Raw genomic sequence first — 26,503 nt, 5'->3', positions numbered from 1 at the left:
TCTTCCCTTTGTGCCCGTTTGTCTCACCCGTTCGCAAGCCGCCACCTGGCCCTGCGGATCCCAAGCCGCCACCTGGCCCTGCGGATACTGTCATTGCCCCTTCCTCCTGTACAGTAGGAAACACCCCCCCCATCAAAGGATCCTTGAGCTGTTCAAAGCCCCCGCCCCATGAGATCCGATCAACCCCACACATTCCGTGAATCGGCGGAATGTCCAGCTGTGAGATAATCATCATCTGTTGTGACCGGGGTGGGGACTACAATTGTAAATGAGTGTGGGAACGGGCCTGAAGTGGGGATTCCGAGGATGTCTTCTCGTACTTCAAAGGGTTGACAGAGATGTGTTTTATGCAATAAAGTAATAAACCTGAGTATAAGAGGCCAGGCCTCAGAGATGCAGTTAGAGCACCTCGTGACGATACTTGCTGTCCGAACTGATGTGTTTCTCCTCTGGAGAGAATAAAACTTCTGTTTCCTGCCTTCCAATCTCCAGCGCCTGCCTCTTTGTTTGGTAAACTTGAGTGGGTATAGAGGTGGCTAACGCCGGGCAACTTCGGAAAAGGTCTTCTGCCACTACCTTTTTCAACAATTGGCGTCCCAAACGTGGGGCCCATCAGCGACATGTGGATCCAGTGGGAGAGGTCCTGACGACAGAGTGAATGACTGCAACGATCGGGAGAGCTCCTGCCCAATAGACCCTCGTCTGGCAGCCGATCATCCGAACTTCACTAGTTCCGAACAGACCTCTCTCGAGTGATCTACGGTCCTGACTGGGAACCATCAGGAGTGCCGCGAGGAATATGAGAAAAGAGGACGATCGGGCGCTGGATTTGGAAGACAAGAAACTGACCATGCGGTCCGGGTAAGGTCGTGTAAACACGACAAATCGCGAAATGATTGTTTGATCGTTTGGAAAATACTAGTATTACTCTTTGTTGATTTGTTTGGAGATTCGCTGTCGGCAAACGGAGAAACAACCGGCTCTCTCTTTGCAAGCAGTGAAAGATAGGTAACACAGCCGTCGTGCCTATCTTTCTCCCCCACTGATTGATTGTTTGAACTCGAACTACGGTTCGTGGATTGTTTTCGGGAGCTTTCCCTCTCCCACACTGATTAATTGATTGAACCCGAACTACTGTTCGCGGATTGTTTTCTGGAGATTCTCTGTCTGCAAACAGGAAAGAACAGATTCCCTCTTTGCAGATAGTGAAAGGGTAGGTGACGCAGACCTTTGCGGGCCTACTTATTCTCCCCACTGATTGTTTGATTGACCGAACATTGACTGTTTGATATTGGTTCATGAGGTATTCACTGCCTGCAAACAACGTGGAATAGAAATATTCTGTCTAGTCTTTGCACGCAGTGATAAGATAGGCAGTGCTGACTTTTGTCCCCATTGTGATCCGTCATGTCTATCTTCTCCCCACTGATTGGTAGCTGGTTCAACCCAGACCGTTTATTAGAGGTGGACCATCTAGCTCCGCTGGAAGGCACCCCTAATAAAGACATGTTCACAAAATATGGATTAGTTACCATAGCTTATAGTAAGCTATGGCACAAGTATACCAAAGAAAATCACGAGAAACAGTGGCCACTGATAGGATCCTTCGACCTCGATAAAATAGAAACGTTAGAAATAGCCCTTTGTAGTAGTAAGACAACGCCTATTATGCTCGACAGTCTCGGCATGTGGCGCAAAGAAGCAATGCTACGAAAAGAGAGAGACGAAGTCAGAGTAGGTAAAGAAACGCGACAGACAACCTTCCAAGCATCTGAAAGGCCAAAGGAAGGGATAGCGGCGACACGGTTCCAAGGAGTAAACACAGGAAGGGAACGGTGTAAAGGGATGTACCGACAGGACAACCCCAAGACACGACGACCGGAACGTAATCCCCCGACATTACGCGCAGGACGAACAGACTTAGGACAAAATCAATGTGCTTTTTGTAAATATTCCGGGCACTGGAAAGCCCAATGCCCGACTCTACTGAACATGGGTAAGAGCAGAGGGCCGACAGAAATAACAGGCCGGCAGAAAGGGAAAAGGCGTGAGATAAAGATGAACCAGGCTGACACAGACAAGCCGGATAGAACCACCGCGTTTGATTACGCCCGATGGCACAGATTTCGCCAGACCGATTTCAGCGACATGTTTGAGTTCTCATAGATCGAACAGCGCTAAGACGGGAAACCCAGTCAAGCTCTAGGTTACCCGGCGACGAACCCCGTACTACCGCTACTGTTCCCGAACACAAAAGCCACCCTTTCGGATAACATACAGAAACAGCACACAGAGTAGTTTCGGACAGATTAGTACACATTCCATTAATGAACTCAAACTTTGAGCGCAATGGGACTGATTACTCTCTGCTGCCCCCACTCTGTGGACAAAAGCAATTACAGGCCTGCATAGACAACCCCCCGTTCAGGAAAACTGTTCTTGTGGACACCCCACCCCCCCATTACCCAGGCATAAATACCTACCCCCACTGCAGTGAGGTTCTCGTAGTAAAAAGATTCAAGGAAGCCAAGTCTCTGTCATATAAGTTAAGATTTAATTCCAGTAAAATGACACCATACTAATAGGAGCAACACAATACATATTACACCCACTCCGGAAGTTCCCAAAATGCAACAGGTCACCGATCACGCCCATCCGGAAGGTGAAACACTCAGCACATGTGGGGTGGGGTCCTGCCGGCAGCCAGCAATCATGGAGGTCGCCGGTGGGATGCCCAGGAGACACCATGGGCCCGGCATGTCCCATCCTCTTCTCCCATATGGTCTAGCAGTTAGGATTCCTGGTTTTCACCGCCGCGGTCCAGGCCACGAGTAGGGAGGGGGCGGATGCAGATGACCCCCTCCCTTGTATCTTCTGGTCCGGCCATCACGAATGCCTCCGCTGAAAAATTGGTGCAGGGTGGGCTGAGAGAGGGAGGCGACGCGAACGAGCCTCCCTCGCCTCCCCAGGCGGAGGTTTCCCAGCCCCGACCCGGCGCAGAAATCCTCCAGCCGGGCGGCCACCCTACTTGCGCAGCACAGAACATGCAGCGGCTGGCCACCCTACTTGCGCAGCACAGAACATGCAGCGGCTGGCCACCCTACTTGCGCAGCACAGAACATGCAGCGGCTGCCCACCCTACTTGCGCAGCACCGGACACAGAATGGGCAACAACCATACTTGCGCAGCACGAGACATATGATGGCCCTCAAGTGTACTGGTGGAGGCACCACAGCTGCACCTTAGCGCCCCGAGCCGAATGTCCTGCTCCGACGACACAGTCCCGTTTTTTCACCCTTAGAAGTCTATGTAACTAGGACGCTTGCCCACCTGGGCACGAGTCCCCACCTCCGACAGCCTCTCCACGACCTTGAAGATTCTACAAGAGTCCCAGGAGCACTCGGCCCCTACAGGCTTCCGGTGGGGAACAACTGCTTTGATCACTAACAACGTAGCCACAAGATGGTGGTGCTCTCGTGCCAGCACCAGCGTCAGTCTGAACCATCCAGAAAGATTGTGGGCTAACAAGTTCGAGCAAGTTCCGGCTGAACCTCAACGCGACCCGGTAGGAGAAATTTTGCCCCCCCCCCCTTTTTGATTGATGGTCCACATTGCCTGCCCCTTCTGTTAGCACAAGCCCTTTTTGAACTACCGAAAGGGACTCTGGTCCAACCGCCGGTTGTTGGAGACATTTTTTTCCCCTGATGCTGCTTCCAGACTAACCCGGCCTCGCCCAAAATGGCGCCGGTATCAACAGGAACTCACGAACACCTCGTGGTGTTTCTCGCTAATAAGACTTGATGTTCTGAAATATGTATATGATCCTTTGTACACTTGATGAAAAAGAGGGAGGGTTCACTTGGCGAACATGTAAAGAGATCCCGTTAAAATGTTGGTTTCAATGTACGATTTATTATGATATTATTGTAACTGATACATGACGTCGCTTATGACACACGCCACGGTATGCATCTAGGAAATTTGATTGCAACTGGTCTAACTATGCTTCCAATTATGAAACGAACGCCCCCGATCCCTCAACTATTGATAGACGTTTTATTCTCCTGCAAATGACAAAGCAAACCCTTTTTAAATGTTTTATTAATGCTGCAAAATAGCCCCCTACTGTACGTACTTCAACCAAACGCCGTGTCCGGCCAAATACGATTGCACTCTCATATTTTACATACTGATCAAATCGTGTTAATAAAGGTTTTTCAAACTATGAACGGGTATCGCATACTTTTGTAAATGTGGGATCAGCGGGAAGGTTTTTCTGTGCAATCTGTTTTGTTCTCTTTTCAAGGTTCTTAGAAAATGGTCGCTCAGCCTCGGATTGACGATCGAATCTAAGGCACGATACGCTGCCCCCAAATGTGCGACTAGCTCAGGAACAAACGCATGAAGAAGGACCTTGACCTCTGAGAATGGGTAAAGTGAAGCGGTGTGAATGATTAAATGTTATAAAAGAATAGGATTGGGCAAAGAGCAAGTATGCCTTAGGACATCACAGCATTGGGAATGATTTAAGGATCTCCGATAACTAGATACCTCGCACTAAGCGCCTCTAATTTTTAACATCTCCCTACTGAAGTAGTGTGGCTCACTGGTTAGAGGCGGCAGACCCGAGAGCAGAGGACGGCCCGGGACCAGGGTTCGATTCCCGGCGCGGCAGGTTTCTGGACCAGGGTCAGCGGACTCGATAATTCTCTCGCCTCGGTGCCCACTCTGATCAGCGATCACACTCGGCAACTCTGGGCATTAGCTTGCCTCATCTTCACTAACGGCCCCACCAGACCGCCGGGGATGCCTGGTCTCACCCTGGAGATACCCATTAAGGGACCATCTCTCAGGGAAGCCAGGAAGGGTTTCGCAGCGGTCGAAGCGCCTTGGGACCCTACGGGTAAGTAGTGCGCTATATAAATGCCAATATATTTACATTACATTACACATACACACGACCTATAATGCCACACTCGGACCGTCTCCTTCATGAACAACTTATCGCTCGCCATCCTTACCACACTGCCCGCCCCCTGGCTTCGGAAACCAAGACCTCAGGGATTATATCCCGAGGAGATAAGACGAGTAGGTGGTAAGTAAAGAACTTTCTTGCCCGTACCTGTGATATGCTCGAATGTTGTCCCCCCTCCCCTCTTTCCTCCCTCTCCAGATTACATTGGAATCCCGACTGAGGTATAGTGAAGATCTGAAGCCACGCCATGTCTGATACATGAAGCGGACTAACGCTGCAAGGTGGCGCCTAAAAGACACCCGCAGACTACTCTTGTAACGAAAGAACCAATAGTTGTATGATATGAGGGGATGCGATCACCCCTAACCCGTGTTTCGTGAATGAGCACATGTCACGTATGTCTGAAACTATGAGAAAATGGTGCCTTTTACGCAATGCATGTCCCTTCGTACCTGACCTAATGCTCGTCCGTCCCAAACTGCATGCTTTCTGAATTCTAACACTGACCCGAAATGTCTCATATTGTGTAAATGCGCTGAATAGCCTATCTTAGTACACGGCCACTCTCCATGTCTCACGTGTACTGTTTAGCCTATTGTTGCACATCTCTCTCTCTCTCTCTCTCTCTCTCTCTCTCTCTCTCTCTCTCTCTCTCTCTCTCTCTCTCTCTCACTCTCTTTCTCTCTCTCTCTCTCTCTCCCTCTCTTTCACACTCCCACTCTTACTAACGACTGGCACCTAATTGGCGAACCGCCAACCCTGGTGCACTACCTAATTGGCTCCAAATACCGCAAGTATTTGAACAAATTTGTCCTAAATAAAATCACATTGATACCATGTTACTACCTCTCTTTTCTGCTAAATATTGATGTGACTTAAATTGGCCAAAAGGGAAAGGACAGGTAAGACGACTGAGGTTCCCTAATCTGACCCATAATAAGGGAACTACATGTCAGTGGCTTCCATGATAAAATGCCTCAGGTAACGCGACCTACCCCGTCCCGAATTATCTCAATGTCCAAACAGTAAAAGTGATCGAAACATCCCCGTCTACCCAGAACGCCCCCAGTTTGGTATCAGCTGCCCCGGACGAGAGTTTGGAAAATGTGACTCACCTCTGGTTGTAAGGGATGGGTCGACTTACGGTCGACACAGGCCAGCCGTTGTTCCTAGAAAAGATTTGTTGACGAACAAGCTACAAAATTTAGAATTTGAGAAATGTCCCTGAACGCTTACCAACTGAACTGTAACCTTCCGCTAGATAACGCCCTTGCGACTCAAAGCAAGACGATAGTCCCTCATCCCAGTTTGCTATGTGCCTAGTTGTTTTTCATAAGACCCCGGTCACCCCAAGGATGAGTCGAATAGTTATCACAAGCCCCTGTTTTTATGAAGTAGCCAGGCTGTAAGAGACTATGTAGAAATTAGAATGATGTTCGCGAAGTTAAGATTAGATCGAAATGAAGAAGTTGTTGCAATAAACCCTGTTGAAAGTTAAATGTTTAGCTGAAAGATAGGATGCATTGATATAATAGAAAATTGTTTAGCCTATGTTCATTCCTCAGAAAGATACCTATCAGACCATGGTGATAGCACGTTGCACTTTTTGTAAAATACAAAGCTCTGAAGGACGTTATAGCTTGGTAAAACTCGTACTAGAAAAGTGGGTGTCTACCAGAAGAACTGATGTGACTGTAATACACAAATGCAATGAGCAGGTATCAGACCTCGTACCACGACAATGAATGTAATACCAACAAACGCCAAAGAAATAGTAACGAAGAAAAGTTGTAGGGAATCCAGCAAACCTATCAACAATTATTTTACACGTTGGTCGTAAACCCCAGTGTACCGGATGTTTCCCCAGTTGCTTGGAGTTGGGAGAGAAATAGACTTATGTGATTACCTTCTACTGCCAATTCTCTAAAGACTGTCTTTTCAAACTCATTTAAGGGTACCACCGTCGGAGGAGAGAGAGACCGGATGTGGGAGCACGCGGCCTGACTGCTGATCGTGGAACATCAGCGACTTTGACCAAGGTGGGACCGCAACAGTAAGGAGTCGCAGGACGAGGCATTGTTTCCGACCAAATGAAAGGAAAGGGCTGACCTGGTGCCCCTGTTCGATGATCAACAAATGCCGAAAGTCCCCGCCCTCTGAGCCCGAGCCTGGGCTCATCTACCTGAAGTTTTTCGTCCCCCCTGGTCTGTTCCCGATCTGGCCCCGCTCCATCCCCTCTTCCTCCGACCTACCGTAAGGACTACTCACACCACCCCCCCCTTCTTCCACCTGAACTCTTTGACAATCGACTCGAAAAAGAAAAACTGCAGTCAGATTGAATAGGGTTTTTTGTTGCAAACTAAACTGAAACTTGGGTGCCCTGTCTAAGGTACCCATGAAGGACTAGTTAGGACCCAGGGCGAAAAGGGACCTTTTTGACCAGAAGGACGAGGAAAAGGTCATGCCCTGCAACGAAGGACCTAGAATAGAGCTGAACGCATAGCTCCACCGCCGGTGCTCAACAATGCCAACAGAAGACGACAAAGAATGCTGAGAACTCACTAATAATGGTCCACGACAATAAGACACTGGAAAAAGCAACACCCCTCCTCTTCGAACAATGACACCCCTGATTATTGTTTTTACTACGTCTCATTTCTCTCCCAGCTACCATTGTATTGATTATGCTCCGACCAAGTGCAAAATGAACGTACAAATATAATGACCTATCAGTTCATACTCCGAATGACTATAAGCATCTATGAAATGTACCCAATGCTATCACTACAGAATCATTTTTGTCCGACATTGCATTACTATGACTTTCCTGCACCGAGCTTGACGATGGGCCCGCCTCCTAAGATGAAAGATTTAAAATGTAATGTTTATGCACAGTTCCTTCGCCTAGGTTCCTACTTCTTTACTTATGACTGCCACAGTAGACATGGATAGGAAATAGGCCAGCAAGATGTCTTGTGAATGTTAAAGGGAGGACTGTGGAAAATTAATACGGTTTGGTAAACATTATCTGCGCCATCTCGCCTCTTTCCCTCGATGCCACACTTTTTGTCGTACACACCCGCCATTTTAGGTGCCTTGGTCAGAACCACACTCTGCACGCCGCTGACCCCTAGCACGGCTCTTCACCCTCACAAGCACATCCCCCGCACGCTGACAGCCCCCGCTCTCACATGCCTTGGGTCATAAACCCCTCTTCCACGCAGCTCTGCCTCGGAACCCATCCTGTTCCCAGCACGACACTTCCCCCCATCCCTCTCATGGTCCCGGATCCCTTGATAACACCCCTCTTCCCTTTGTGCCCGTTTGTCTCACCCGTTCCCAAGCCGCCACCTGGCCCTGCGGATCCCAAGCCGCCACCTGGCCCTGCGGATACTGTCATTGCCCCTTCACCCCGTACAGTAGGAAACACCCCCCCCCCATCAAAGGATCCATGAGCTGTTCAAAGCCCCCGCCCCATGAGATCCGATCAACCCCACACATTCCGTGAATCGGCGGAATGTCCCGCTGTGCGATAATCATCATCTGTTGTGACCGGGGTGGGGACTACAATTGTAAATGAGTGTGGGAACGGGCCTGAAGCGAGGATTCCGAGGATGTCTTCTCGTACTTCAAAGGGTTGACAGAGATGTGTTTTATGCAATAAAGTAATAAACCTGAGTATAAGAGGCCAGGCCTCAGAGATGCAGTTAGAGCACCTCGTGACGATACTTGCTGTCCGAACTGATGTGTTTCTCCTCCGGAGAGAATAAAACTTCTGTTTCCTGCCTTCCAATCTCCAGCACCTGCCTCTTTGTTTGGTAAACTTGAGTGGGTATAGAGGTGGCTAACGCCGGGCAACTTCGGAAAAGGTCTTCTGCCACTACCTTTTTCAACACGCTGCCAGCTGAACATGCTCCCGCTTGCCAGGGAGATGTGTGGGCGGGCGCAGGCACAGCGGCAGAGGACCTGGAGCTGGTCCTCTCAGACACAAGACTGGCAGTCATAGCAGGAGCGGGCAATGTGGTCCACATATGCCGGCAGAGGCTTACGGAGGCACCGGGCAACTTCTGACCCCATGCGAGAGCAGAGCAATGCGTGTGGGCTCTGCAATGGGCAACTTCTGACCCCAGGCGAGAGCAGAGCGATGCGTGTGGGCTCTGCAAACCGTAGCCTCACATAGTACATGTAGTGTGATGTACACATAGTCTGTGTAGCTGATGACATTGTGTACTTGTCTGCACTGTGAAATAACAGCAACGTTATTGCAAACGGCATTCTGCACAATACCAATTAAATAAGTATCTCCCTCTTTATATGTTAAAGAGCATATAGTACTTACATAAAAGTGAAACTGATGAATAAGCAAGCAGTGAGAGAGGTGATGATTTTGGGATCCTCCCAAACCTAGGGGGAGTACCAAACAGATTCCTTGAAAACAAAAAAGCGCATTTTATTAAACAAATTGGTGGTGGTCCCATCCTCTTAGGACCACTCCAAGAACAGTTATTAGCAAAAAAACATTCCCAACCAAAGGCCCTGCAAAGCATTATGGGATGAGATTAGCAGTGGGCAGTGAATATTATAGCATCCAATATCAAAATAATTCTACAAAGAGCTGCAGTTCAACTGGTGTTTACTAGATGTCCCTCGCGAGTCAAATTTTAAGAGAACTGTATGTTTGTCATGTGTTCAAACCGACATGCCAATATAGTGTCATTCTTATCATGCAGTATACTCGACATGTAAAGACGATCACTGGATAGTGTGTGGCACTTAGCCTAACATATGGTCACTCAGTCACCATTAGCCCCTGGTCCCAGCGGTATATATATGAGTGTGTGCATGTGTGGCTCATAGCCGATCTTTACAACCAAGTATTCCCCGCTGGAAGCAACAAGCCACTCATAGTTCCATAGTGCTTAATAAATCTCAGGTGGTTTTTGTGTTCTAAATAAATCTGTTGCAAAAGAAACAAATGATGGACGGAATGCTGAACAATGAAAACATTCACCCCCGACACAAACATCTAGGTTTGATCCACCTTCTTTGTTTTTTTGCTCACCACACCAGTTTGGACCCAGCCATATGCAAATCAGTCTTGACCCTGCTCCTCATAGGAACAGTCCAGCTTGAACAGCCAGGACAAGCCATGGAAACAAGCGTCCATCTGCTTGTGTCACCCTAAGTTTGAAGGATATGCCCAGGCGTGGGCAGGGGCGGTTCCATTGTGTGGGGTTTGGACGTTACCCCACTGATTATTTTGCCCCAGAATCCAGGCAATTGTGGACAAAAATGAAAATTCATATATTTACAAAATATCAGCCCGTGGCAGTCAGCTGTCTTATCTGCGGCCGGTTACATGGCGTCACAGTCTGCCTGCGACAGGCTTAAGGCGGTGTGGTAGAGTTAGCACAGTGACACCAACTGCGCAATGCACACGTCGGGTTGGCCGGTGCCTTTACCTGGCCAACCCGACATGCGCAATCTTAAGCATCTCATCTCAGTACAATGGGGAGGAGAGGGGGTCGCAGCCGCAGCCCCCCAGTCTCTTGATGAGCGGCGAGTTGTCCTACCCAGTCCAATCCAAGGACTGCTTTAGCAGTACCTGGATTGGCTGCTTTAGGTCTCTAGGCAGAGCCTGGGAGGGAGGGACTGGACATGCTCACTGAGCATGCCCATAGGGAGAATATTCACCAATCACTGCAGTGATTGGTCATTGCTGCCCTAGCTCTAGCTCAGCCTCTCTCTCTCCTCCTCCCCTCTTTGTGCGTGCATGTCATTAACCACAAGGAAGCGAGTGGCAGTGGAGAGAGAGAGTTGAGAGGAGAGCTCCATCTGACCTTGTGAGTCGTGGCCCTGGTAGACCCCTGAGGGGCGGCGGATGAGTGCAGAGTCAGACAAAGAGTCGCAGACAGGATTTATGGCCTGATGTAGGTCGCTCAATACCGATCAGTAACGGGCGAAATTACTGAATTTCGACCGTTAACGACCGGTATTGGGCTTTTTAGATGTAGGTGGCATTTTTTAGGATTCAATATTTTACCGAATCGGTAATTTAAGGATTCGGTAAAATACCGAATTCTTAACATACCGATTAGGTAAATTACCAAATCCAGGATGTAGGGAGCACTCAAGTTAGTGGATTCCTCAGTTAAGGATTCGTAATTTACCACCAACTACAAGTTGGAGGTAAATAATGAAAACATTTGAAAAAGCATTTCTTTTGCTTTCCCAACACTGCGATGTGGCAGACATACATGTCCTTAGGGCATGTATGTGTGCCACATGTGCACCCTTACACAATTGAGGGGTGCAACAGGGTGTCAAAGTGACACCCTGCCACCCATCAATGTTATTCTCCTTTTACCGAATTAGTATTTACCGATTTGGTAATTGGCATTCATTCTTATGGGCCTCCAGGCCCATAGGAATGAATGGCCATTACCGAATTGGTAAATACCGATTCGGTTATTCCCGAAACTTACTGATTCTGTAATTTTTAACGAAAAATTACCAACATCCCATTTACCTATTCTTAAATACCGAATCGGTATGATTCGGTATTTAAGAATAGGTAAATTGGCATTGCCTTTGCCCAGAAAGAATCAGAGGATGTTGAGCCAACAAAGCCGATATTAGATCCTGGTTTCTCTCAGGAGAACCAGGGGGCATATTACCAAGGGGGGCGATAGGCAATTATCGCCGGTTTAGCGGCCGTTTTCCGCCGCTAAGCGGCGATAATTCTATCTCTTTATTAGCACGCTGTCGCTAACAACAGTTAGGGACAGCTTTTAGGCGATAGCGAGCGGTTTGGGGCCTGCTTTGCATGTCAGCGATATTTATTGCTAATGACATGCAAAGTGGGCGTACCCAACCTGTTGGTGAACAACCTTTACAACGCAACTCTTACCACGCAGTGCCTTTACGACGCAACTTTTACAACGCAAACCATTACAACGCATTGCGCTGGGGGGCGCTCTAGGATAGGGAATAGGTTTAATATACTATCCAACACCTTCCCTACTATCCACGGGGACTGGAGTTGGAATAGTAAATTAAACTATTCATTATCCAGCCCCCCAAAGCACTATGCGTTGTAATGGTATGCATTGTAAAAACCGCGTTGTAAAGGCATGCGTGGTAAAAGCATGTATTGTAACATCATACATCCAACCTGTTAGCGACTGAAAGCAGTAGCTAACCTCACTATCGCCTATTGGCAAGGCGGGCGTAGCGATGGAAATATTCCCGCTATCGCCAAAAACTAACGCCTGCTCAGACCAGTTCTTAGCTATGTTATCCAATGGGAGGTGGATAAAATGGCTAAGAGCATTTTGTCGCTAATGCGTGAATATCGCTGTATTCTCAGCGATATTCACGCTATCGCCGGAAAAATTATCGCTGTGGAGATAAATGTTGCTAATAGCAAGTTATCTCAGTTATAATTTCCGGCGATGCTTAGCGATACAAAAATCGTTGCAAAGCCTAGTTAGCGATAAATATCGCTACTCGTTGGTTATATGCCCCCAGGTTCGAGTCTGATCATCGATCGCTCAACATTCTCTGCAATCATGGCCTTTAGGCAAATCTCTGTTAATAAATCTCCCCTTGCCTGTGCCTACCAAAAAATGTATGTGGGATGGTTTTGGCATATGAAGTCCAGTACTTTGCTTGAGTGACCCAAGCAAAGCAGTGGACTTCATCTGGCAAAATCCATCCCATATTTGGATGTTTTTGACTTTGTTTATCCTGTCCTGTTTCCTTGTGTACTGTAACTGGCGTGCTCATGTAAAGCCGCACTCTAATACCTTTGGTGTATTGGTCGCGTTCCCGCAATATATGAACACTCACAAGCTTTGAAGTGCAGAGTGACTTCACACAGATGCACATCAAATTGGAAAGATAATCGCTTGCATTGGCTTCAGATGATATTGACTGCTTGATTGCTTTAGTAGCAGCCCAGCACAGTCCCACTGTATTTAAGTATTGGTTGACCTCCATTTTTCCGTGTATCTGTCAGAGCTTGGGTGTCTATTTAAGTGTAGGTGAGGGAAGCTGGGGCTTTCCGGGGCTGTGGACACAGAGGAGGGGGTGAGATAATGGCGAACAGCTTGAATAACAGGAGCTCTGTGTTGGGTGGGGAGAAGACAAATCAAGCTAGGCTCACTGATAAATGTTAACACACCCACAAGTATCAATGATGACTGTCCAGTGTATTATTTTTTAACAGCGCTGATTTTTCATGGTTTTTAATAGAAATGTGCTGCAATTGAATTAATGGAACTCCTCTTTGGGTGCTTTTCTCTCTACAATTCTTGCAGGGAGGCTCTGAGGTTGGCCATTAGAATAAGTTTATGGCTGTTCATTGTTTCATCAATGGGGTTTCTGCATCACAACTGTTGGAAGGTGGATTATTAGTAGGGGTAAATATGCACCTTCCACTGACAATAAGGCCGTCAATACAATATAAGGTCCAGATAGGAACTCTATAAATTATACCCTTGTTTAACTCTTGGTAGCTGGCAGCAGGCAAGCAGGCTTAACTTAGAAGACAGGTGTGTAAAGCATTTAAAAACACCAATACATTAAGGGGCAGATTCAAAAGCCCCTTGCGAAGTTTTTTGCACCGCCGTTGCATCACTTTTTGTGACGCAGCAGCGGCGTACATAATGGGCCACGTTGTGGCCAATTTACAATGTGACGTATCTAGGGAGATGCGTCACCTTGTAAAGCTCTGTGCCACATTATACCTGCGTCAGGTATAATGTATTCAAGGTGGGCATTCCCACACAAAAAGCCATGTAGAACTGACGCAGTGAAACTTACAACATTTCACTGTGTCATTCTACACCTTCACTGCCTCAAAATCCCTATGCCTGCTCAGACCAGGCTAAAGGAATGACGCAAGGCTTTTTAAATTGGACTCACCTATCTGTTGTGGTGCATTGATGAAGTAGCGTCACTTTCATGAGCAAATCCAGCAATGCGTCACTTTTGCGCCAATAGATACGTCAGAATTTTTTAACCATCTGTCAATCCTTACGCCATGGTGCGCCATATTGTAAATTCAGCGCATCCATGGTGGAGCAAGGGTTTCATATGGAGGCGTAGGAAAACTGATGCATCTATACAGATGCATCAGTTTCTTATAAATCTGCCCATGAGTAAGTAAAACACAACACGCAATAAAAATCCTTCACCAGTTTATAAAATTAGGAAATATATATATAGTTTTAAAATGACAAAATGACAAAATTTCAATATAAGGACACAGAGATATAGAATTAATACTTTCCTGTGCTTAAAAACATATAGCGCCAGCTTGAGACATATGGTCATACTTGACCAGGACAAAGTCACAGTTTGAGGCTGACCACGATGGAATCCTGATCAGATACCCTAAGTGTGAGGTTCTGGTCAAAATTTTACCTTTGGACTTAAAAACTTTTCTGGAGGGTTTTCTCTTGACGTTGGGGGAGGCTCCTCTTCAAGCCGGTATTCAAGTCTACATCGTTGGATTGCTTCTCTGCGAGGCCCCAGTCAAATCCTAGAAGTCGGAGACTCCGGCGCTTTCAGCGGGATGAACGTGAAATCCAGGCCAAGTCGCGATCAAAGGTGGCTGGCTAGACTCCCGACATCTATCACCTCATTGAATTTTTTCCCAAAATTGCTCCAAACTTCTGGAATTTCTTCATGAAGTTCCTCTTGAGAATTCAAAGTGTCTGTTAGACCTGGCGCCATTGGTGTGGCTCTCCTTTCCATTTTTTTGCCATTGCCTCCTGTGTTTTTTCTATATTTTTTTGGTCTAGATGCTTTGGACACTTTGCCACTGCTAATCAGTGCCGAAGTGCAAGTGCTCCCTGTTGTGAATTGTGTAATCGATTAGTGACTCCATGATTGGCTTATTTGATTCACTTGTCAGACCCTATTATAGTGCACCATGTGTGCCCCGGGCCTGTAAATCAAATGCTGCTGGTGGACTTGCAGCACTGATTGTGCCACCCACAGAAGCAGCCTGTAAAATGTGACTCAGGCCAGCTGTTGCAGAGTCTGTGTGCAGTCTGGGACTGCCTTGTTGACTTGGCAAGTGCACATACTTGCCAGTCCATAAACCTTTCCTTTTCACATATCAGACACCAATAAGGTAGGCCCTGGGGAAGGGTGCATTGTATGTAAAAGGTAGGATATGGCCTGATGTGTGTGGCATGTCCTAATAGTGAATTACAGCCAATTTTGCTTTTCACTATTGCAAGGCTATCTGTTCCCATAGTCCAGAATGGGAAGCTTCATTATAACATCTTATAATCCTAACTGATCCTTGGAACAAGATAGGAAAATAAAGTTTAGTATGCCTGACCTCAGAATGTTAAAATACATCTTTTAGTGTGGGCAATTTTTTAATTCTCTGTTTGAAAATACCACTTTTAGAAAGTAGGTATTTTCTTGCCTAACCATCCAGCATGCCACTGCTAGGTTTGTGTATTCAATGCCTGGTGTGTGAGTGACAGGTGGCTGTAGAGGGCATTGGCTCCAGCAGACTGATGGGTCAGGCTGGGTTGAATAGGACCTGCATTGAATAGAGAGTAGGGGGAGGAGCTTTCCTTTCAGATACCTGTGCCAGGACTACTTTCAATAATGTTGTCTCCACCTCCTGCCAGGAAGCAGCTCAGATCTGGTTTTATCTGGGCACAGGCACCCTATGCCTTCAGAGGACAACAGATTTTGCAGTATAAATATTGGGACCCAGACTTCAGAACTTTAGGTGACTGCTGGGAATCAACTTAATCAAGACAATCCTTTTGCCAAGAAGAAGAACCAAGAACTGAAGGAGACTGACCCATGCGCTGGTAACTGTTTGGAGTTGGCCTGCAGTGGTTACTTTATTGCCAAGGAAAGGAGAAAAGGAACTTTGTGCGTACTTTTACTAAATTGAGGAAGATATCCAAGAGCTTGACGCTGAGCTTGCCTTCTATTTTGAAGTCTCTGGGACACCAAGACTTCACCACCAGCTCCCCCTGAATTTCCTTACTGGGAATTCTACCTGCAGTGAGGTGCCTGCTGTTGTTTGGGCCCTCTGGAGACTGCGTGTCACTGGGAGCTGGAAGCGTGATGCAACGAGAGAAGTGTGTATGTTGCCACAGAGGACACCATCGTATCACTGGAGAAGCGCGTCGCAGGGCCTGTCGAGGCTCAAGAGTTCACCGAGTCGCCGCCCGGCCATCGGGGTGCACGCATCGTATCCAGGTTGTTGCATCACATCAAAGACGCCATTTTGTAGCATCGCACGGGATCGTTGCATCACAACTGGAGAGCAGTAAGAAAACAACACAAATCGTCCTCTCCAATAAGGAACCGACACATCACCTCCCCTGCACTGCAGTAAGTAACCGATGCATCACCTCCCCCGAAGCAAGGAACCGATGCATCACTTTCCTGCGACCCATTTGATTGTTTTGCGTGAAGCATCAAAGGTACTCTGAGAGTAAAGCGTTGCATTTACCAACTACATCGAACAAAGCTATTTCTACCTTTTTAAAGTCTTATTTTTGATTACAGTATTGTGAATTTTGTCGTTTGGTATTGCGTTAAGTCTAGTAAAGATTACTTATTTTTAGATCGAGTCTATACAGCGCTTGTACTGAGGCGATCAGTTGTACCTCTTTTGTGGAGTCTGGAGTATTGCCACGGCAATCCCTGCCTTTCTATTTTTAGCACTGTGCGTGTCGTCAGCATTGATGTTATGGAGCGTGCACTTTACAGTGCCCCTGTGGCACAAGCAGGTGCCAGAGCAAGGTGCTCCTTGTATTAGCACTATGCCTAGGGTCCCCCCGGGCACAAGCAGGCATCCACTCCGGTGTGCCTTTCTAGTTTCTAACAGACAATGCTGCCATCCAGAGAAGGAAGCCTCCTTTTACTGGCTCACTAGGAGTTATTGGAGCCTTCTTGAAAAGAGATTTAAGGGATGCTTGGCACTCCCAAGTCTACAGAACCGACAGTCCGGTGTGCGGCTGCCCTCCCGCCTGTGAGATGAAAGAACGGCTGCAGCAACGTGAATGAGGGAGATCACCATTGCACGAACCCCGTTTAGCCCTCCTTAAGCATAAACAAATGTAGATGTTGGGAGGACGTGTTGTGTTCATTGGACAGGCTGCTGTGCAGGGAGAGAGAGTGGGGTGGTACTATTCAGCAGACACTGCACCCGGAATGCCCCACACAATCCTGGCACTCAGGGACTTGCCTTGCCAGGGGTGATAACTTCCCTTGTAAACTCCTGGGGCCCGATTCACAGAATGAACTTAAGACTCAATCCTAAACTTACTACTATTTTTGTATTCACAGAATGCACTTACTACGTTTGGCATTCACAGAATGAACTTACTAACTTTGGTATTCACAGTAGTTAGGATTTTGTCTTAAGTCTGTCTTAAGTCTGTCTTAAGTTTGTCTTAGGCATTTCTTTGCAACACTGCTGGGCAATCTAGTCACGACCGGACCTCTGGGCAAGCACTGCAGCTCCCAATTGCTTATCGCTGCTGGATACTGGTTTCCAACGCCGAGTTCTCCCGCCGCCGCATCACCTACATCTGCGGCCGCGGAGGGGAGAAACTCGGTTTCCCAGGGGGCACTGCTTTGGCGCTGAGTAAGCGCGTCACCATCTTGCGCCTGGAGGCGCTAGAAAGCTGGGGTCTGCCCGCAACGCGGGAAGTCCGGACGAAGCCCGGATAAAGGGCGGACAGTCTAAGACAGTCCAAGACTGGCCATGACTGGACTGGGCCAGTAACTCTGCTGGAACTTTATTGTGAGTTGAGCTTGAAAAATTATTTCGCTGTTGTAGATTAAGCTATTTACTAATTTTGCAATAAGATCTGTTAATATACGATTTGCTTGTTCTATTGCCACCCATTGAGAATAATTAGGAGAGGCCTAGTAGCGGTTTTTACTCGCCATGTCTAAAGTAAAGACCCCCCTAGTATCAAACACTATGGATAATTATCTGGTCCAGGTGGTCACTAAAATTAATAATGACAGAAGGTCCTCTCTGGGCCTGAATACATCCCCATCCGCCACCCCCACCGTGGTGGGAGACGTCCTTGTTAATACACCTGAGCCAGACATTAGCCATGGTCCCGCGTTACATGACCAGCCTGTTAACGACACACTAACCCAACTTATTGAGGCAACAGCCGAGACTGAAACGGAGATTACACCTGAAAAGGAAATAGTACAAATTGAGGATGAGCCCCTGGTACCTCTACCTGCGCCAAGAGCGTCTAGAGGGGGGGGACAAGGGTCACTCAAAGCGAGGCGGGCTGCGCTCAAGTAAAAAGAAACCAAACACCCCGCCCGCTAAGATTGATGTAGTAGATGGTCGGGGGTCAAACGGGGGAAAATCACACCTAGACGAAGACCTCCTCAAGAGAATATTAAACTTGTTGGATACCAAGTTAAAAGCCATCACACAACCACTGCTTGTTAAGATCGACCAACTAACCGAGGAGGCCCATAGATTAGGGGGATTATTAAAAAAGACCCTAGATGAAGTAGGAGACATCCCAACTCAAGTAGTATCTAGGTTAGAGCCTAAAATAGCTCCTACAGACCATTTGCCAGGGGGAGGAGAGAGCGCAACTTCCCTGCCACCTGGGATAACTTTACAGGCAGAAGGGGGTCAGAACTCAGCGGAGGGGGGCTCTGTGTCATCAAGGGATAAGCACTCCACATACTGTACAGAGAAAGGCCCTGTAGAACTTATTGTCGAGGCTTCCCCCCTGGTATTGGTGTTGGCTAATGTCCCCCACTTGAAACCTGGCCAGATAAAATCCATAACTTCGCTGATAAGTAAAGCGTTGCACTGGCTAACTCAAAATATGGCGTTCTCACCTGGGGGTAAGCAACAGTTGGCAGAGGAGATAGTCAAGGCAAGAAGGGTTGAATGGATTGGAAGCAGTAACAAAAAATTCAAGGGTGATTGTGTGGTGCTGCACTTTTCAGGCCCGGATGTCCTTCCGAACATTCTGTCCAATATATACCCTCCCCAACGTAGAACGGCTGAGATTATCCCATTAACACTGGATTTTTTCTATACCAAGAGAGGTAACATCTCAAATCCCACTATATTAAGAACAAAATGGAACACTGTGGCCAACAAGGGGAATAGGAGTTGTCCGTATAGTAGCTGGGGTGTGTCTCTTGAAAATAAGTTTTCGGCACTTTCAAATCTAAACGATTGTGACTGACTTCATAGGCCTGAAGCTTCTAAACATCTAAATACTACCACGCCCAATAACAAAAGATCTAGTAGAGACAAGAGAAGGTCAGTTAATGTAGTTTGGCCTGATAGCAGGGTAGAAGATCACATAATAGAGGGTGGGATTGACCTGGACGTCTTGGAAAGAAGGATCGTGAACACATTGGTGGAACATCGAGGTGGGATTACCACGGCCGACCCTGACAATCCTAGTGATATTAGAACTCATACAGCCTGATTCATGTAGCTAAATTGCGCCCGCAATCGCTGCGAAAACGCAAATGCGGGCGCAATTTCCGTATTCGGCATTCAACAACAAAATAGCGAATTCGCTAACACATATTAGCGAATTCGCTAATATAATCGCAGAATCCCTGCCGCTGAGCATTAGCGAATCGGTAATAGCGACACACCACGGAATCTGCGAAAATAATAGCGAATTCGCAATAGAAAATCGCAATCGGCATTCAAGAAAAATCGCAATTTGCGAAAAACCCAAAAATCGCTATTTGCACAGCGCAAAATAAGGACAACTCAAAGCAGGTGGTAACCATGAAAGGCATAGAAAATATTTTTTCAAAAAACTGTTGTCCTATCACCAACAGGGCCAGGCCTGACCAATCACACATAAGGACATTCAGCAGCAGCATTAGGCTTTCCACAATGCCTGGGATGTACATGGTGGTGAGGCGGCGAAGGCTACAGCGAGCAGCACGGAGGAGACGCATGAGGCAGGCAAGGATTTACCGGCTGCGGGTCACCTTGCTGGGCCAAACCAGAGAACAGATTTATGCTAAATACAGGCTGAATGGGGAAATGATCACCTGGCTGATACAAGAACTCGACCCCATCATGCAGCACCCAACAAGGCGAAACAATTCTGTGCCCACACATGTGCAGGTATTGAGTAGCCTGCACCTCCTGGCCTCCGGAAGCTTCCAGGGGGTAGTAGCGGCCGCTGGGGGAATATCCCAGCCCACCATGTCACGCTGCCTCAACAGTTTTGTAGACGCCATGCTCACCCAGCTACACCGTCACATCAAATTCCCCGCCAGCCAACAGGAATTGGACATGACAAAGCTACAATTCTACAATGTAGCCCATTTTCCACATGTGCTCGGATGCATAGACTGTACCCACGTCGCCGTCTGCCCACCAGCTGGCATGGAGTATATGTTCCGCAACAGAAAGTGCTACCACTCCCTCAACATCCAGATGGTCTGCAATGCCAAGACATACATCACTGACATTGTCTCACGGTACCCAGGGAGTACCCATGACTCCTTCATCTTCCGGCACAGCGCACTCCACACACGGCTGGTCAGGGGAGAGTTTGGGGAAGGACACCTACTTGGTAAGTACACTTTGATTGAAATGTCACATTGCAAAGATGTAACAGCGCAGCACAGGCAATCACCATCTGCTCCTCCCATTCAGGTGACAGTGGCTACGCCCTCCGTGAATACCTCCTGACCCCATACCTCAACCCTGCTACACCCCAGCAACGGCGCTACAATATTGCTCACATACGGACAAGAAATTGCATAGAAAGGACATTTGGCCTGCTCAAGAGCAGGTTCCGCATACTGCACAAGACAGGTGGGGCCATGTATTACAGTCCTGCAAAGTGCTGCCGCATAGTGGCTGTCTGCGCAATACTACATAACATTGCAACCAAGCGCCGGATACCTGTTGACATCTCTGGCAGTGAATCTGAGGGGGACAACCAGCCACCTGCACATGCGCGCCATGCACAAGGGGAGACCCCAGCAGAAGGGCACAGACGTCGCAACCACATCACAGTGAACAGTTTCTAGTACAACCACTGCCATCACCCCACTAATCGACAATGCATGCAAAATGTAAAGAAGACACAACGCTAATGTGTGTAGGAAAAGAAATGTATTTGTGCAATTCACAAAAGTAAATGTAATGGTCCGTGCCAAAGGTCAAAATAAAAGTACCTGTTCAATTCACAAAAGTAAATGTAATGGTCCGTGCCAAAGGTCAAAATAAAAGTACCTGTTCAATTCACAAAAGTAAATGTAATGGTCCGTGCCAAAGGTCAAAATAAAAGTACCTGTTCAATTCACAAAAGTAAATGTAATGGTCCATGCCAAATTAGTCCCACAAACAGTATTTCGCCATACTGCTGTGCTTGCCAGGCTTCACCTCAGCCTGTGCCAGTGGTGATTACAGTCCTCTAGGTGTGCCTAGAGCGTGCCCCTCCACAACGCCTCTGAGGGCCTTCCTCCTCCGGGGCGTCAGGCAATGGGGGGGTCCTGGTGCTGCGGGTGGGTAGTGGGGCCTGTGAGGCTGATTGCGAGCTCAGGCTGGACGCACCCTCACTCGCATCATCACCCCCCACAACAGATGGAATGGGTGGAGGGTGAAGAGCCACGACAGCCGTGGTGAGGGTCTCCAGCACCCTCGACATGTCCACACTGCACTGTATGACAGTGTGCTGCTGTGTCAGACAGCGCCTCGCCAGTAGGGAAGTGGCATTTGCCGACACGTAGCTTGCCCTGCTGTAGGTGCCAAGCTGTGTCAGCAGTTGGCGGTGGTGCCGGCGTTGGCCACCATACATTCGATTCATGGCGCGGGTGTTAGCCTCCACGGCTGCAGCAATGCGGGCCATTCCATTGCCCACACCGGCCAGGTCGGCCCTCATGCCTTCAATCTGTGTAGCAACACATGCCACGTTGCGGCCAATGTTGCATAGTTGCAGGTGAATTGCCCCCTGCTGCCGTGCCTGGCGCTGGTGTATGTGCAGCATCCGTCGCTCGATGCTGAGCCGCGCCTGTCCTTCACCATTGGCCCGCCTGGTAGCAGCTGCGGATCGCTGGCGTGACCTGCCACGCCTGCCCTGCTGGCCGGATTGTGAGGCTGGGGGCTGACTGGACAGTGGCGCAGCCCCGGATGTTGAGGTGCCAGCTGATGGGGATGAGGCCACCGGTGTTGCAGGTGTGCTCGTCGCTGGGGGTGTGCCTGCTGGTGTGGCTGTGGCAGTCGCTGCGGGGGCCACAGGAGTGACTGACCTGGCTTTAGCTCTGGGAGGAGCAGCGGTGGCAGGGAGCACAATGGGTGCTGCGATGGCAGCAGATGAGGGCGCTGCAGCAGTTGCAGGTGGGACGCTGCCGGTGAAAGTTGATGGTGGTACAGTTGCAGCGTTAGGGGCTGGTGCCTGGGTATGTGTTGGCTCCTCCAGGACGCTGTCGTCAATCACCAGCCTGTCACTGTCACTGGTATCTCCACCTGTGGGGGTAAGTGGAGGACCATTAGTTGTATGCATCTGGCAGACGTGCAGTTGCAACATGCATGCTGGGTGACATTCCCTGAATGGCAGTGGCTTTGTGTGCATTGGGACCTGACTACATCTCCCACAATGGCTGCATTGTGGTACTACTACATTGTGGTCAGACTACATCTCCCACAATGCTTCAGGACAATCCTTGATGTGCAACAATTACATGCCTATGGGACATTGGGGGGGCCTATTTGGTCATGGACATCCATAGGGGGCAGGGTCGCAGTCGCATGCCACTTACCTTGGGTGTCTTGTGAGGGGGCGGATGAGTCCAGTGCAGTGAAACCCACAACGGCCTCCATCTCGAGGGTGTTTTCCACCTGGTCCTCCAGGGGGGTGTTCGGTGGTACCGTCGGACCTCCTCCGCCTGTGCCCGAGGACTCCCCGAGGCGCGCCGCCACCTTCTCCTTGGCACGGCCTCGGAGGTCGTACCACCTCTTTTTCAGTTCTTCAAGGGACCTGGCCGCCACTCCCACCGAGTTAACTGCAGAGGCTATCCCCTGCCAAATGCGCCTCTTCTCCATCTCCGGGACCCTCCTGGAATTTGCACCGAACAGTTGGTCGTGGTTAGCCACGACTCCCTCGATGAGGTGCTCCAGCTCCTGCTCGCTGAATTTCAGCTTTCGCTTCCTCCCAGCCGAGCTGCTGGTCCCTGGTGCAGCTTCCTCTGCCATGTTATGGGTTGTGGCTCTGTGGTTCACTCTACAAGCCAAGATGTGCAGCTGCTCTTCTATCTGCTCCCTGTCTCTCTGCCTCACTGTGGAGAATGGTGCTGGGAACCGGCAGCTTCCTGGTTGTGATGTCATCACTGGGCTCGAAATGCGACTTCCCGTTTTCCCGATCTCGCGAGTTTACGATCTCGCAAATAGCGATATCGCTAATAGCGATATCGCTATTTGCGAGATCGCAGTCCAGCCGCGGGTAGGCTGAAATAGCGATTCATCTGCGATTAATCGCAATTTCGATCGGATCGCTATCGGATTTTGCGATCGCGTGCGAATCGCTTTTTTTTATCGCAATTCTTCATGAATTCGGATTTGCGATTTCTGAATAGCGACTCGCTATTTTTCGCTATTTCAGAATCGCAAATGCCGATTTTCATGAATATGGCGGAAGGTCCACTACTAAATAGAGGAGTAGAGTACTCTGGTAATGATTTAATGCCATCCCTGGATCTAAACACCCTAGATTTAAATAATGGAAGATTAACCTTCCTTTCATGGAATCTTGCTGGAATAGCAAACTAACTGGCTTCCCCAGAATGGTGTGTGTTCATAGATCAGCATGACATAATTTTGTTCCAGGAAACCTGGGCATTAAGCCCGGTTTTCTGGCATGGATATTTAAACTTTTTTGTCCTAGCACAAAAGAACCCAAAAGGACGGCCGTCAGGAGGATTGTTAATCTGGGTCAGACAATCTCTGCATTGTAAGATCCAGAAAAGAATCCTAAAATCCAATGACTTACTATCCATTACGATCACTTGGGCGAATTGGCCAAGGGACAGCCATTTTTAACATATATGCCAGGGGAGCTACAGGGGGAAAGATATCTGAGGTGATAACAGCCCTAGACAATGAACTTGAACAGCTTTCACCGAATCTATCCATTATGGTGGGAGGCGATCTGAATACCACCTACGAACCCCTGGGTCAGGAGGATTGCACTCTGTCGATAGAGGAAGATAGTAAATGGGGAGTGCCCCAACTAGACTTGCCATTGGTCAGGAGATGGACGGATGTGGCAATCCAAGTTAAGAGTATGTGCCTAGTGAGGGGGCTCAGAGCGGCAAATGGGCGTACCCCATCGGACCAACAGGGGAGCTATACATTTGATAATGGAAGGGCGAAGAGCCGCATAGACGATTTTTTGGTGGACGTGAGGGACTGGCATAGGCTCCTAGACATGAGCATCATACCACGATTGGAAAGTGACCATAACCCACTTTGTATGGCCCTACAATGTGTTAAGGAGCCATTAAATCTATGCCAGGAGAGGGATGCAGTGACCCTGGATATAGTTTCCTCTAACAACCAGCGGCACGTAAGGTGGGCCATATTGGTAGAAAGGCAAGAGACTTTAGATGACCTTAAACAAGTAGTAGCCACTGAGGTGGCCACCATAGAACAACATTCCACCAAACCTAACTTTATTAAATTCATGGAAGTAGCTCATAATGAGTTCTTTTCCAAACTGCAAGGATTCTTTTTAAAATCTGTAAGTAAAAGTAAGGCGGCTAAGCCACCTCCTAGACAGGGGTGGTATGACCAATCCTGCAGAAGTGCCCGGCAGAAACTCATCTTGGAACTTAGGAATAGAAATCCAGCAGGGGTGAGGATAGCCAGGGATGTCTATAGAAAGGCCCAAACCAAAGCAAAAAGGAAATGGGACGAAAACCATTGGCTTGACTTAAAATTTGCATGTGCGGCCAAGAACCAAAAATAATTCTGGGCAATTGTTAAATGGGATAGAGGGGGGGTAGCAGAGCGCCCCCAAAACAATGTTGCAAAGAATTCATGGATAGATTTTTTTAAACCACAGTATGCATGTAATCAAGATCTCTGCCAGTGTGAACCGCCCCCTATGGTTTTCTTCAAAGGGGAAGTGTTCACCCTAGGTGATGTGAACACTGCACTAGATGGGGTGACAGGTGGCAGAGCTCCAGGTATGGACGGAATCCCAGCCGATGTATTTTTAAGTGATCGGGACCCATGGTGCCAATACTTCATGTGGCTAGCCAACTCACTCGCCCAGGGTGCCCCAATCCCAAAGTCCTGGAGGGGAGCGGAAATTATTCCAGTTTTTAAAAAAGGGGTCAAGGCACTACCGAGTAATTACAGACCGATCAGTCTCATTGAATCTGCACAAAAGCTGATGGGGCGCTTAGTGCAAAACAAACTACAAGATTGGATAACCGAGAAGGAAATCTTATCTCCCTTTCAGGCAGGGTTTCGCCCACTAACAAGCTCCATTGATCAGGTCTTTTACTTCCTAGCCTTATACTGGAGAAACGTGACCTTGAGTAATGGCCCTTTGTATGCTGTGTTTGTTGACCTGAAGTCAGCATTTGACTTAGTTCCACGGCAAACATTGTGGAGTGTCCTTGCAGATGTAGGCATCAGTCCTGAACTACTTACATTGTTAGTTCGTATGCATGAACATAACTTTGCCAGGATTAGATGGGGGGCCCAGGGCAAAGTAACTGATTCATTCCATGTAGAGCGTGGGGTTAGACAGGGATGTGTCCTGGCCCCTACTTTATTTTCAATATATATAAATGGCATAGTACACTACTTAATGAAATCCCCTACAGATGCCCCAATATTAGACGGGGTTCGTGTCCCAGTACTTATGTTTGCTGGCGACACGTTGCTGGTTTCGCGAACCCCTAGTGGCCTCCAAAAGGCAATAAACGTTTTTGGAGAATTCTGTCAGGATCGGGGCCGAGAGCTAAATACGTCCAAGACAAAGTTTATGTGCATGAATCCATCTAAAGCATTCAAGGGCGTAATTACCTATAATGGGACTGCTCTGGAGCACGTTGATGCTTTTACATATCTAGGCATTTCCATGCAGGGCAACATGAAATGGAAGACCCATATAGACACTGCAGTTTTGAAGTTCCATCAATTAGCAGGTGCTGTAGCACTCAAACACAAAACCTCATTAACTTAACCTATATCTCCAGCCCTAGAGATTTATAGTATGAAGGTGCTAAGCGCTTGTTTATATGGGTCAGAATTGTGGGGCTTTGCTAACCTGAAGGAATTGACCTTGGCTGAGAATAAGTTCCTACGACCCCTGGTTGGTGCCCCACAAAGCACTCCAATCGTCCCTTTAATGTTTGAATTGGGAAGAAAAAAGATTGAGGACCTGGCTCGGCTGCGCCCATTACTATTCTGGAGGCGGATTATGACGACGCCTGAGCTAGGCCACTATGCTTCTGCACTTATGGACATTATTAAGTGTGAGC

The sequence above is a fragment of the Lissotriton vulgaris genome, chromosome 1_2, assembly GCF_964263255.1.
Source record: "Lissotriton vulgaris chromosome 1_2, aLisVul1.2, whole genome shotgun sequence".
NCBI classification, from domain to species: domain Eukaryota; kingdom Metazoa; phylum Chordata; class Amphibia; order Caudata; family Salamandridae; genus Lissotriton; species Lissotriton vulgaris.
This window is presented reverse-complemented; position numbering follows the sequence as displayed.